Below are 13,383 nucleotides of genomic sequence, written 5' to 3'. Positions count from 1 at the left end.
ACCCTGGGAGTGTTAGCCAGCGCCACCACTCCCAGGGTTTTATGCTACTTCTCTCTTCTAAGCTCTTCCCTCTCCACCTCTACAGCCACGTGACCGGCTTCCCACTCTGACATCCCTGATGCGAACGCGTTAAGACTTCGTGCATGCAGAGACCATCGATGCTACTCGCCGCGTTAGCCCATTGATGAATATATGCTATACACTCTTAAGCAAAATTACAACTTTTGCGAGACAACGATAATCGTCATCTGTCTTGTCCGCATTTCCTTTCTTTAACGCTGCGAGCCCGGTACTTCCCAGTCACGAAGGCATGCGCGTTATCAGTGTGACGCAGCATTCTCGACAGGAAAGTAGCGAGCGCCGAGTTTCAAGAAAGGAAACGCAAGGCAGATGACGATTATTGTTACTACGATACTACTACTACGATTATTGTTAGTACCGGGCTCGCAGCGTTAAAGAAAGGAAACGCGGGCAAGACAGATGACGATTGTTGTTGTGGGACAAGATACGCCCCAAAGGGTGTAAATTTTTCTAAGAGTGTGGTGAGATACTCCCCAAAGGGTGTAACTTTGTCTAAGGGTGTACCACGTGCGTCTGGCGGCCCGCCGTGGTTACGGCTATGCATGGCGTTGGCGCTGCTAAGCACGAGGTTATACGCCGGATCACAGACCCCGGTGTCCCTGCGGCCGCGTTTCGATGGGGGCGAAATGCAAAGAACGCCCTCGTGTGTCGTGAACTGGGTGCACACTACTGTAGAGAACCCCAAGGTCGTCGAAGTTAATCCCGAGTCCCCATCCTCCACTAACCATACGGCTTGCGCTACACCTCCTCCACTAACTCTGACTCGCGCTTGACATCACCGATCGCGGTTCTGATACGCAATTAAAACCCCCCAGAATTTAATTCTACGCGCGTCTCAGTGAAGATCGATAGAGAGAGAGAGAGAGGAAAGCTGTTCCCTTTAAAATAAAACGAGGCACTGCGGCAGACGTGAAACCGCTTCCCAACTGCCACTTTCGTGTCCTCGTTCGCCGAGCTTATGGAGTACTTCGCGCTGTATATCTATGATGCGTATTCTGAATCAACTCGCGAACCAGCCCGCCTGTCCGCGTTGGCAGTGGAGCAGACGGAGTAATGCACACACTGAGTAGGCGGCCACAGTCGCGGAGAACACGGTACACGCAAGCGAGTGCTCGAAAAACAACGCCGGCGGAGGGAATCGCACTCGATCCCCCGGCGGCGTCGGTGGCAGCGAGACGGGACGGGCGACGAACGACGCTAATTGGGTGAAGGAGGAGGATGCGGGGGGGGATATATGGCTTTCGCCGGATCTCGGGGTCGAAGCTCCGTGTCAACGCTCTGCGGTGACCTCTTCCTGCTCCTCCTGTAGTTGTGTGCAGCGCTTCCGGAGAGGCCGCGGCTTCTTCGTGCGAGCAAGCACCACACACATGTGGTTCGATCGACGAACAACCCGCCATGGTTGCCCAGTGGCCATGGTGTCGGGCTGCTGAGCACGAGGTCGCGGGATCGAATCCCGGCCACGGCGGCCGCATTTCGATGGGGACGAAATGCGAAAACAACCCGTGGTACTTCTATTTAGGTGCACGTTGAAGAACCCCAGGTGGTCGACATTTCCGGAGTCCTCCACTACGGCGTGCCTCATAATCAGAAGGTGGTTTTGGCACGTTAAACCCCATAATTAATTAATTAATTAATTAATCGATCGATCGACGAACCGTCTGGAATCGGCTGATCTTTATCTACGTAGAGTGCACTGGACACTCTACGTAGATAGCTACACTCTACGTAGATAGCTACACTCTACGTAGATAGGACACTCTACGTAGATAGGACACTCTATGTAGGTAGCTCGGCGATGGAGCCGAGCACGAGGTCGCGGGATCGAATCCCGGCCGCGGCGACCGCATTTCGGTGGGGGCGAAATGCGAAAAACGCCCGCGTACTTAGATTTAGGTGCACGTTAAAGAACCCCAGGTGGTCGCAATTTCCGGAGTCCTCCACTACGGCGTGCCTGACAATCAGAAAGTGGTTCTGGCTCGTAAAAACCCATAATGTTCTTTTTAGGCCGTGACGCCAACAAACCTGTAATTGGAACGGCCTCTTAGAGAACAGCGGCAGTCCAAGTTTGTAAGATGAGGGGTCACGAAAAGTAAACGTTCGCGAGCTGCCGTCACGCGCTGGTGGGCGAACTCTGAGGAACGAAGCCTTTCAGAACAAGTTGACAGGCTAAAACGCGTGCCCCTGTCTGACCAACGTACAGTGGCGGACAGAATAAAACGGACCACGGGATCTCCGAAAACGTTCAATCCCCGAGCAGCCTGTAGCAGTAACCAGTAAAACTGCCCACGACAACGTTGTTAGCATATTCTAGTCGAGGTCCAAATTGCAAATACCAGATTGCGTTGTGAGGTTGCGGAGATATTCAGCTTTTTCTTAGATTTCATGGTCCGTAATATTCTGTCCCCGACTGTACCTGCGCAGCGTTTCAGCATCGCTAATTAGCGAAACCAAAAACGCTAAAATAAATAACCGATCGCATGCGACTTCCAAGATGGAGGTCTGCTGTCGTGACCCTCATTTGTACGCACCGCGTGTCCCACAACATCGTGAAAGTCGCGACGAGGGCTTGTAATATATATATATAGCGCCCCTAGCAACATTGCTGGATCATCATTTCATTTCATTTCATTTCATTTATTTTCCCTTAAAGGCCCGAAGGCATTACATAAGGGGGGAGCAAAATCAAAGTCAAAGAGAAAAAAAATTATATATATGTAGCACCCCTAACAACGTTGCTGGATCATCATCAAGATCATCGTCATCATCATATCGTCACGTAGTAATGAAGGTGAAGAAAGCAAAACTGGGAATGACTAAACTGGCGTTTTACGGGCCGAACTTGTGCCCTAAAAAAACAGGCTACACTAAAAGAACGGCGACAGCGGCGAACGCACTCGGCGATCGGCGAAAATCTGATCAGGGAGTCAAGCGCGTTGGCTTTTACATATCAGTTATCGAACGTTCCCGAGTAATCGCTTGTGCCCGCGTGTCTTCCAGAAAGCTCTACACCATTCGCGTCGCGCATGCATGAAATCATATTACACAGGGTTCGGTGACAACCAGATAGCGGATAGAACCATCGATAACATTCGAGACACTTCCGATACGTGCACGCGATACGCCCTGCGCTGTGCGATAACATTTGTTACACTCTAAAGTTGCACCCTTCGGGATGTATGTCTGCCACAGAACGATAATCGTCATCCGTCTTGCCCGCATTTCCTTTCTTTAACGCCGCGAGCCCGGTACTTCCCAGTAACGAACGGTATGCGCGTTATCAGCTTGACATTGCATTGCCGACAGGAAAGAAACGAACGTAGCGTTTTCAAGAAAGGAAACGCAAGCAAGGCAGATGACGATTATCGTTGTGTGGCAGATATACACCCCAAAGAGTGCAACAGTTTTAGAGTGTAGGTGGTCAAATGTGGTGACCTGATACAGATAAACAAGTACTCGTGTCAATATTTCTACGTCCACTGGGGCAGGACGAAGGCCTCTCCGAGCTGAACTATTCAGGATAGTAATGGCGGCGAGGAGTTACGGAGTCGCCCTCTATCGGAAGCGCCTCGCTGGCGTAGTATGAGGGATCACGTGGCGCGCTCCTCATAGGTTTTGCTGTCAGCGCTCACTGAAAACACCACGCGTGAGCTCTCCCGGACATTTCTGTGAGTACTTTCGAAACGAGAGAAGTTTCTTACTGTCTAAATAATAATCTTGGGCAAACTGAAAACACACAATCGTTTACAGCCGCTATCTCTTTACCGAATACGTACAGTGAACGCCACTGCGCGCGGTCGCCGCGATGGAGTCTCCCGAACCGGCTTCTTGCGTGAAAGGTAGGTAAACGCTGAGAGCAAACTATGTGAAATATGTTCTTATAGTGTTTGTATAACTAAATGGAGCGTAATAGAATGAAGCCTCAATGCAGCGATCGCGCAGATTCGCAGCGACCGACTGCGCGTCTGCATGCTTGTCCGCGCACTGTTTCGCTTTCTGCGCGCGCGCGTTTTCGCACCGTGCCATGAGCTTAAGGCCGCAGAATATGAGCATTTGACAGTATACAAGCAACCATTGTTGCGTGGGCGCTATCAGAGCTGTTCAAAAATAATTTCATTGTAGAGACTTCGACGCCTACGGGACTGTGATGTGCCGTCGCGACGATTCAATCTTTTTTTCTTCTAAATTCTTTGACCTTTCAATACTATTTCTCTAGTTGCGTCGCACTGTATGTTAATCGGTGTTCTCAGCGTGCAATTTCCCGCTGCTCCTTTTTTTGTAATCCAGTGCATTAATTCATAACACAAACATGACCATATGCCATGCTTTTTTTAAATGTGCTTCTTACCGCTGCCTTTCCACTCCACTGAACTTGCAATTATCTATAGTATCGACAAGTTCATAGACTAAACCGTCATGACATTAGTCGGGCAGCGGACTCGGGCGAGCGTCTCAGTGCGCGTTTCCAGAACATCGCAGGCCCGGCGCCGTAGCAGAAATCTTCCTTGCGTCTGTGCTTGCTGCATACCCGAGTTGTAGCCGATGACCGTTTGCCGGTTTTATGTTTCGCGAGCCAAGCTTCACACAGCTTCTTGTCCTGCGGCTACGTGCGAATAAGGCTGACACCGGCCTCCGTTACGCGCGTCCGGCTCTGCGGCACCGAGCAGTAGCCTACCATGTCGCGCGCCTTCAAAGGCAGCCACTACCTATTGTAGTGCTTTCAAGCGTTGTAGAGGAGACACTCGAAGCGTGAAAATTTCGCCACTAAATGAAAACCGCAGCGTACGAGGGAATTTAAGCTCGTTTTCAGCTCGCTTCGGCGCGCCCGAAGCAGACGACGCGGCCGCTATGACCACGTGATCCCTCCTAGCACGTCACGCCGACGGTGGCGCCAGCTTTTCCAGTGGTGGAGCTCGAGGCCAAAACCGAGAACTAAACTGAAATGGTCGTGTTCGAAGAAGCGTATATGCTCGTCGTTTTGTTGGATTTCGCACGTAACTAGCATACACCCTTTGAGTCGTATCTTTCCACACAACAATAAACGTCATCTGTCTTGTCCGCATTTCCTTTAACGCTGGGAGCCCGATACTTCCCACTAACGAACTGCATGCGCGTTATCATCATGACATAGCGTTGCCTACAAGAAAGTAGGGGGCGCAGCGTTTTCGAGAAAGGAAACGCAAGCAAAGCAGAGGACGATTGTTGTGTGGCAGATATACACTCCAAAGGGCGTAAACTTTTTTTTAGAGTGTACGGCGACAGACTCCTACATTTATTTTATATCACACACTCAAAAAAAAAAAAAACATGTCGAGACAACATGCGCGTTTTCTTTGGGAGGGCTCGTTTAAGGATGAAGTACGACGTTCCGAGGAGTATGGGAAGGGGGGGGGGGGGTGAGGATACAGTCACGTGTACCTTTTACAAGGTTAAGCGAGGGAGGTCGTAGTCTGGCCCCGCTCTATTTTCGTATTCCTTCGTCGCAGAAACGTGTGCCAAATCTGTCCCCCGTAGTAAAGAAAAAGCATTTTTCCTTTTTTTTGGTAGTACACGCCGCGTGTATTCCACACACAAAAAAAAATAAGTATAGAACGTGAGGGGCACTAAACGTCGCGGAACGTAGACACGGAGAGCAGCGAAAAGAACGCGTTTTCAACCGCACCGCACTCGGTTCTTTATTATTATTATTATTATTTTTTTTTTTTTTTGCCAGCAAGATATATATATATACGCCACCTTTATACGTGCAGCTCGCGTCGTTCGCGCAGACGCATTAAAGGTGAATGAGTGCTCGTAAATGGCTTTGTCGACGGAAGCAGGAATACCCCTCCACCCCCACCCCCCTTTCTATCCCCGTTCATGCTTAGACGCTTTGCGGCGTTCCAGCTGCAGGCAGCAAAAAAAAAAAAACAGTTGTAGCAGCGACGTTCCAGGAAAAAAAAAAACGGTCGTGAAGGGCTGCCAAAAACGGCAAACCCGTTAATTGGAGAGCAACGCTAAACTGGCTTGGACGGTATGTGTAAAGTGTCGCTACAAAACTCGATTTGCATTTATTTAGCAGAAAAAAGAACGGGTTGATTCGCAGCCGAGAAAATTAAAACCAAACGTGATTATTTTCTCTCCCTCTACTTCGCTCTATGTCTTTTTAACTTTTTTTTTTTATTCACGCTCTGAAGCTCGCCTATACAGGCGCGGTTGCGTACGTTCCCTACAGAAAGGAAATTCTCTGTCCACGCACTCTTACACTCTGAAACAAAATTACGTCCTTTGGGTTGTATCTTGCCACACAACGATAAACGTCATCGGTCTTGTCCGCATTTCCTTTCTTTAACGCGGCGAGCCCGGTACTTCCCAGTCACGAACGGCATGCGCGTTATCAGTGTGACGCAGCATTCTCGACAGGAAAGTGGCGAGCGCCGAGTTCTCAAGAAAGGAAACGCCAGCAAGGCAGATGACGATTGTTGTGGGACAAATACACACCCCAAAGGGTGTAACCGTTTTAAGAGTGTGTAGGAAAATTTACAACCCTTGGGGTGTATATCTGCCGCACAACAATAATCGCCTTGCTTGCGTTTCCTTTCTTGAAAACGCCGCGCCCGCTACTTTCCTGTCGAGAGTGCTATGCTGATAATGCAGGAGTGCTATGCACGCTGATAACGCGCATGACGTTCCTTACTGGGAAGTACCGGGCTCGCCGCGATAAACAAAGGAAATGCGGACAAGACAGATGATTATCGTTGTGTGGCAAAAGGGTCTAATTTTGCTCAAGAATGCGGGAGTATCTGCAGGAGCTGCAAGAAAATGCGGGGCGGTTCGGGAAGTGTGGGACTGATAGTCGGTACACCATTTGCCCAAACTTTCGTTTAACCCGCCGTGGTTGCTCAGTGGCTATTGTGTTGGGCTGCTGAGCACGAGGTCGCGGGATCGAATCCCGGCCACGGCGGCCGCATTTCGATGAGGGCGAAAACACCCGTGTACTTTGATTTAGGTGCACGTTAAAGAACCCCAGGTGGTCAAAATTTCCGTAGTCACCTACTACGGCGTGCCTCATAATCAGAAAGTGGTTTTGGCACGTAAAACCCCATAATTATTATTATTAAACTTTCGTTTTTCTGGCTTCAAACGGATTTTGTGACTTCTTCCCAGAAAAAAGTGATCTTTTTTTTTTTTCCCCTACAACAGCTCGCATATTACACGAGTGCAACAATTGGCGATGATTATACGCTTACACGCCCGGAGACTAATTTCCTCGCCATGCTCAGAAAACTACGAGTGTTGGGAAACTTAAAAAGATAAAATCGCCATAAGTGACGTCGCAAGAGCGTTCCGAGCCACGGGAAGCTATAGCTCGGGCCCAACTCCGATCGATGCCGCCTATTCAGGTACAGGTAAAACGCAAAAACGATTTTTCTGAGATAACCACTGGGCCGATTTTGGTGAAAACTGTTTCATTCGAGAGAAAAAGGTAAGTTCTAATGACTGTCGAAAAGTGAATTTCGATTTAAGGGCTGAATTTCTTAAAAATAAGTTTTCCAAAATTGGTAAGATTGAAATAAAAGATAAATAAATAAAAGCAAGGAATTTCAAATTCGTAGCTCTGCATCAAGAACAGATATCGCAGTTCGGTAAACTGCCTCCGTTAGATTATCCAAAGCGAACAAATTTGATAGATCAATTTTTTTATCTTACGTGAATTTGTTCCATTATTTACATAGGTTTTGCAGAAGTCATACTAACACACTAGTATATTTGACAGCCATGTGGATACATCGATTTTGTCCGCTTTAGGTGTATTATTAGATGTAGTTTAGAGAATTATGATATCATTTCTCAGTTTCGTTTTCTGAAAATTTGCGCTTTCGTCTGCACTTTTGTTTTTCTTTCGCGCTTTCTGCAGTAAGCCCTGTCGGCATCGGGAGTGTGTTTAAGTAAAATGGTATCATTATTATTAATGATAATATAGAGAGTTCGTAATCATAGTCTCCTTCCAGCTCCGCGTCCCTACGGTGGCAGGCACGGGAAATTCAAAATCGATGATGATTCGGCGAAGCGAAGGAAACGGGCCAAAATTCGTGTTTTCGTTTCCATTTTCTTCCTTTTCTCATTTTTTTTTTCGTACAGCGATGGAGTTTCCTAGCTGCAACGCCGGAAGGTTGGTTAGCACGCGCTAGCTCACCAAGCTAGCACACCAAGCAGGGTTTGGCTTGTTACGCCAGACCTTGTGACGAAACTGCTTACAGGATGACGGTGACATACGCTTCAGTCAGACGGCGGAAAATAGCGTCACTCTTGTTTTTCTCAGACGGCGATATGATATATAGACACGTGCAACGACTTTCGTTTCCGCTTCTATTTCTTTTTCTCCTTTTTATTTTCTTTAAATTTCGCAGCTAGATGGCGTTTTATGGTCCGGATCATTCGAAATATTAATTGAAACTGTCTGGCTTGCACAGCCTGGCTTGAAAAGCCTGGCTTGCACAGAAAAGAAAAAGAGAGAATTCTCCTTTCAGGATTGATCGAAAATCGGTTATTGTTGAGGTGCGCGAAGGCAGAAGGAGGCTTGGGATCAGGGGACATTGTTAGACTGCACTTGTAGTGAGTTGGCGAAAAATGAAATTTTTTAATATGTTAACATTGTGAGTGTCAAAATGTGTCTGAAGTGTGGGAAGCCGATATATATATATATACATATAATGACACTGATGGCGGTGTTCCTCGGACCAACGTGAGTTGCACTTCTTGAATGCAGGTCGTGTGTCAAGTGAGCTTCCCGAAAAAAAAAAAAAAAAAAAGAAAAGCTTTGCAATGTGGTGAACGCGGTTTAAATCGTGGATCCAGGACCTCGAAAAGGTGGGACGCAATGGGCACGCATTTCTCTCGCATTTCGCGCTAAATCGCCCACTGACTTCTCTCCTTGCATTATGCGCAAGTGGTAAGTTATGGTATCAGCGCGAAATTAGGCACCACTTTGTCTTTCGAGGAGCTATAACAAACCCGGGTTGCTATCCAATAATCCATTTAGCGTTCACTGGGATGTCGTCACGCAAGGAACTATATATAGACCTTTTTCATCCACGCTGTGGCAGCAGTGCATTCATGACCGCAAAAAACTTCCGGTCATGCATTTCTGACAGTCAAGTTTGCCAAGAAAACGGAAGTATTTTGCGCATAATTTACTGTAGGCACATATTCTTGACATGTTCAGATATAAAGAAAGTGCGGCATGTGTAGATCTCATGTATGGGATTTTTTCGTGGCACTGAACAATGAAATTAATTTGTAGAACATTCCAACTTCTTAGCAAAACTTATGCCAGCTGGAGGGTTCTGTAAATTTATAGGCTATTGTAACTTGCGTTCTTCCAGAGGGCTTAACCGGAAGTCTTCTGGGAAGCCTGTTTGTAAGCGCGAAAAGGATGTATATTGCACTATTGTGTCGTGGCAGCGCTGCCCTTACCACGAACCGCGTCTCACCCGCACGCGGGAGCCAACGGGTACTTGGAGCGCCACTTCCTCCAGGACTGCAGTCCGGAACACCGTGTGTCGTCTGCGACCGCGGGGGCTCGGCGTCTCGAACAAAAGCGTCTCGAAATACTTGCTGTCACGAGGAGAAGAATGCGAGAACACTTCCTTTATCACCGGTGTACCGTTAACACCGTGCCGGTTTTACCGTTGTACGTGTTAGGCTGCGATATCTTGGGGATCGGCCCACAAAAAAAGAAAGAAAAAAAACAACGGGTAGACAGCGACGAGGAAACCGCGGTCAATTCCAGAAGAATGCTTACACGCTCCGTAAAATGAGAAAGCCAACTACTCAACATCGGGAGACGATTCGAACGTACCCGCGTCCCAGATGAGGAGGGCAGGAGGTTGTTCTTCGGGACGGTTCGGGAACCGCATAAAAGCGCGAGGAAAAGGAGGAGGAATGAGCATTTTATTGATGAGGGGAAAAAATGGCTTTGGCTTAGGTAAGGTTAAGCCCAGGTTGCGAAGCATACTAGCCTTTATTTTAGTTGTTGAACCACTGTTTAGCCTGGTGAATTGCCGTTGCTTGGCTATATTTGGTTCGGCTAGACGAAGAAACAACACGTGCAGGCGAGCGCACGAGCTGAGACCCGGCTACGTAGCTACGCGGCCGCAAGCGAGCGCACCAGTTGAGCCTCCGCTTTTGCAGCTGTTATGACGTCATATGGTAGCTACGCGGCCGCGCGGGGCGCAGCAAGGAAGAGCGTGGTTGTGCGGCTAGTATGCTTCGCATAAAAATGGCGGTAGGGAGCGGTGCAGGGTGGGTCCCCATCCCAAGATTCCAGTGACCACCGCGACCCGCCCAGCTCGATGTCCAGGAGGCCCTTCTGGGCCTCGAGGTCAGCAAGAGCAAGGATGGCCTCCCAGGGCTCCCGCGACATACCCCACTCGAGCACGAGCCTGTTGATGGAAGAGAATCCTTTCAAATCCCGATCGGATAAATCGGCGTCCCACGGCAACAGTAGCTCCGCGGCCGCACGGGCGTCTCTTGCTGGGACCACCAGGCCTGGCTCGGCTACGGTCGGCTAGGCTCGGCTTCGTCGCGGCATCGCGCTACCGGCTGGTTGTGCAATCGCGCGCCGCTCTGAGCCTCGAGGGAGTGAGCCGCGCGTGCGACCCATACAACGACCACCAGCTGCTGGTGCTGCTGTTGCCGGCGATGTGTGTAAGGACAGCGACGCCATCGGAGGTGGCCGAGGAAAAACGGCTCATTCTTTGCGTTCCGCCTCCTAAGCGCGCAAGTCATCAGCGGACCCCATTTTCGCGGCTTTTTTCTTTCTTTGTCCGTTTCTCGAAAGTATGCTTTTCATTCGTATTCTTTCTTTCTTTCTTTCTTTCTTTCTTTCTTTCTTTCTTTCTTTCTTTCTTTCTTTCTTTCTTTCTTTCAACTGCCCAGCGGCTGCAAAAGACGCGGCGGCGGTCCGAAACGCTGTGGAATGTAAACGATGTAAACGCGGCTTCTTAGTAAACGGTTGCCTCTCCCCCCTCACCCCAACCCTCCTTGGCAGGAGAAAGGTACAATCGCTTCTGCGGACACCCGCGCAGGTAACCAACTACACAGACGCGGCCCGCCGCGTCTCTGCGCCACCGCACTCGCCACGACAGGCACCTCGGCGGGTGGTTTCGGAGGCACGGTCTCCAGGCTTCGCGCAACGGAACGGGTTTCCTCCGCTTTCGGTCGACGGGGAGGGGGGGGGGGGGGGGGAACCTCCGCTATTACATAACTGGCCTGGCCACTAAGGGTTGCGGAGTGAGGGAGAAGTGTGACCCGCCACTCGGAGGGGCATGCCGTGTGGCGAATTCCATTTGTATGGAAACATAACAGCAACATTGGGGTTGTTCGGGCTTTGACGGTGACTCGGCCCTCGCATGACCGGCGCAGCCGTGGCCGCGTTAGCACGCGCCGTACAGTGGTGGGAGAGGGTCGCTCGTCTCGTTCGTGCTTTCGTCGCGTCAGACTTTTTCGAAGCGGCAGCGAAATGGCTGCAGCGAATCGGGAAGCGGCGGGGGTTTTGGCTTTGGTGTGGTGGAGGGGTGAGTGATAGTAAATAGAAAGAAAAACGCGAATTCATCATTACTTTCATCGGTGGAAAGGTCGCTCACGTGTGCCACCTGATGACCTGCAGTGTACCGGCGTGTTGTTATGGCCGTCAACGAAACGACATCTGGCGTCGGCCAGCTCTATTATACAGGGAGCGAGCCATGCGAGTATCGCGGTTATCCGCCCATACACGAATGGCAATAAGTTCATGAAGAAACTCCTCTGGGAGCTAAGACATGCGTAAGCATTGTGCCACTTGCTCATCTCCGCGCAGCCCGGTGTTTGTATATAACATATATACCCGTTTACGTCGTTTGTGTCTCACTTCGTCTGCTTAGCGCCGTATCCTTCGTTCTTTTTTTTTCCCCATGAAACTTGATCCGACCGGTATAAATGACAAGGCTACGGTGACACGAACTGCTGCGGACGGCGGCGCAAGGTGAATTGATGACGCAAGCAAACCACTGCAGGTGGCGGCGCCAGGTGCGCTGATCACGTTCCGATCACTCTGATCGTTCCGATACGCTGTTATCACTCTTTAGCGCCTTATCCATCCACGTCGAACCATATCAACCGTACTCCGGCGGGGGCTGTGCCCTGCGTTCTCGCCGCTTAGGCGACTGCGTATGGCGTGGCCGGGCGGGTCCTGTATGGAAAGCGATCTGCTATGGGGTCGGAGTGCGGCGACTGCTGATAGCTTCGTGTTCGCCGTGTTCTCGCCGCTTAGTTAGCGTTGAAACGAGACGCGCGAGCCCTATCTTGAATGCGATCTCGTCTGGCGTGACGGACGGACGGGCTTCCTCGTTGGGTAGGCATAGAAATGCTTACGCATTTAAAAAAAAAAAATTTTAATTGTGCAGATACCACGCACTGTGGGAATCGATGTAATACGAAGCATTTCACAGCCAGCTGGCTAATGCAGCATTGTTCTAATTTTCGCAAGGCGTTACCAGGTTGACCAATGTGTTTCTGTAAATTATCTCTCTCTCTCTCTCTCTCTGTGTGTGTGTGTGTGTGTGCGTGCGTACGTGTGTGCGTGCGTGCGTGCGTGTGTGTGTGTGTGTGTGTGTGTGTGTGTGTGTGTTTGACGACAGCAGAAAGGCGACGACGGCGACGTTAAAACGGCGATCGCACGATCTCTACGAGCGATCGAATTCATGGGAACGAGCAGCAGGCATGGAGGCACACGAGATGGGCAGGAACGCCGAAACTAAATGCTCACTTGACGGCCAGCACGAGGTGTGACTTGGAGGACACAAACGGATCATCTGACGGTGAAGCTGTGTATACCACAACGTGATTATAACCATTCGGACTAGTGGCGTATACGGTACATTGCCCGCCTTGGACTATAACCGTGATGACGCTGCCATAGTGGAATTTCGGTGCAGCGTTGTCGTACTCGTGACGCCAAATGTGCACCACGAAAGAGCAGGCTTCGATGTTTTGATTACGCCGCCTATCAACGACGGGAAGGGCAGTGGAAAATCCGGTATACGAGCTTTTGGAGGAACCAGGAGGCGGCTCGTTTTAGTCCGGCGTTCGGAAATCAACACTCCTGGAAAGCGTGTTCTTTCAGTCGCTGTCTGAGCTGATGCAACCACACAACCCGATGATGTTCTGCTGCCGAGATGCCGGAATCTTCTCTTAAGCGTGTCACCTGGCTCTAGCGCATGCAGGTAGCTCGCGAGAATCGAGGCGCGAGAGTCGGATTGCGAAGCTGGAATGACGATGCAACGA

The 13,383-nt window shown here is 49.9% G+C and overlaps 2 protein-coding genes across 4 annotated transcripts in view; one reads left to right on the top strand and one right to left on the bottom strand.

Moving 5' to 3' along the window:
* Positions 1–13,383, top strand: part of LOC135910376 (leukocyte receptor cluster member 8 homolog) — a 147,958-nt gene that overhangs the window by 29,148 nt on the left and 105,427 nt on the right. The window lies entirely within an intron of this gene.
* The window catches only part of LOC135910374 (neuronal-specific septin-3-like), a 102,897-nt gene that overhangs the window by 44,526 nt on the left and 44,988 nt on the right, over positions 1–13,383 (bottom strand). The window lies entirely within an intron of this gene.

This window comes from Dermacentor albipictus, chromosome 8, assembly GCF_038994185.2.
Source record: "Dermacentor albipictus isolate Rhodes 1998 colony chromosome 8, USDA_Dalb.pri_finalv2, whole genome shotgun sequence".
NCBI classification, from domain to species: Eukaryota; Metazoa; Arthropoda; class Arachnida; order Ixodida; family Ixodidae; genus Dermacentor; species Dermacentor albipictus.
This window is presented reverse-complemented; position numbering and strand designations above follow the sequence as displayed.